This window comes from Bidens hawaiensis, unplaced genomic scaffold, assembly GCF_021521415.1.
Source record: "Bidens hawaiensis isolate Kalapana, Puna unplaced genomic scaffold, B.hawaiensis_p1.1 tig00016882_1, whole genome shotgun sequence".
Classification (NCBI taxonomy): Eukaryota; Viridiplantae; Streptophyta; class Magnoliopsida; order Asterales; family Asteraceae; genus Bidens; species Bidens hawaiensis.
Genome location: NW_027492561.1, coordinates 61,341 through 62,767, shown reverse-complemented (window position 1 = coordinate 62,767; position 1,427 = coordinate 61,341).

The window sequence follows — 1,427 nt, the reverse complement described above, 5'->3', positions numbered from 1 at the left end:
ATTAAGTCATTAAAAAATTATATTATATTATATTAATTATTAATTATAACTGTTTCAATACATAACAGGTTTAACAAAAATAGCATCGTCCGTTTTTACTATTTAAGAACTGGAATTTATAATCATTCTCCACATTCATAACAATTTTATTTCTTTCAAACTTCTACATTGTAAGTTATTAGTCATCCATTATTTACATATTTTTATTTGAAATGTAGTATTTTCACTAAAATCTATTCTAATTTTATTTTAAATAGCTTACAATGAAGGTTTAAACATTTACAATGTAAGTTGTTCATACAATTTTATCTTACCTACACAATTCAATGTTTTGTATACAACTGAAGTTTTTTTAATTCATTTATTACTTTCAGAGCTCAATAAAGGTTCAAACTTTCACCATGATTAATGAATCTGATGCTCTCAAAACCTAGCCACACACAGTTAAGGTTAGGGTGTTAAAAGTTTGAGTCATATACTGATTTTAGCCTTTTTAAATTTGGTAAAAAATGTTTCAAGTTAATATTTGACATTCGGATACGGGATATTTTGGAAATTTTATGCGGGTTAAATTTTTAAAAAGGCATTTGGGCATCATGGTTTGCTTTAAACTACTAACTGGTCAAAGAAAGAATTGGTTATGGGTTTGTTTGATTTGTTGAATTATTTTTCATTAGGGGAAATTTGGGAATTTTTTGAAAACTCTAAATTCGTCAAAAGGGGTTATGTTGTCATTCATTACTCTGGTAAGCTTAATTTTGGTCGTCTATGCTTATGTTTGTGTAATTTATATATTTTAGTTTTTAGTTTAATAAAAAAAGCAGACTAATTTGCTGATTGTTCAATATTTTGAAAAATGTTGGTCAATATGAAAATATAATGATCTTGTAATGGCCATGGTGCTGCTTCTGTTTTTTTCTAAGTTGCTATTGGTTTTAATAAATCTTGACTAACTGAAAGTTTATGTAACAAATATTTAAATATATCTTCTATATTGTGTGTAACACGGACTTTCATTGTTAAACATGTTATCATTTTTATGTATATTTAATTTGGATGATGTTTAAACAAAATGAGTTTCTTTTGTTAGAATATTTGAAGAAGTTTATTGTGGTTTAATATGAAAGAACATGTTTAGGTCTTTTGTTGATGTTTGGAACTCTCCAGGCATCGATCGAATGTTGTTTAGTGGTGTTTCCTAGATCCAAAAATCGTCCCATGATGTCCCAAAACGGCCAAGAGAAGTTAAAAACGAGTTGGGTTTATTATTGCCTTTTATACCCTAAAAACTCGTAAGCTCGGGTCACATATCAGCACCCGGCGTAGGTTACTCTCGACCCAGCGTATGCTACGCCGGGTCTTGTTTTCCAACGCCAAACACAACTGTTTTATAAGTTGCTTACGCCCCTTATGTCAGGTCATGGATT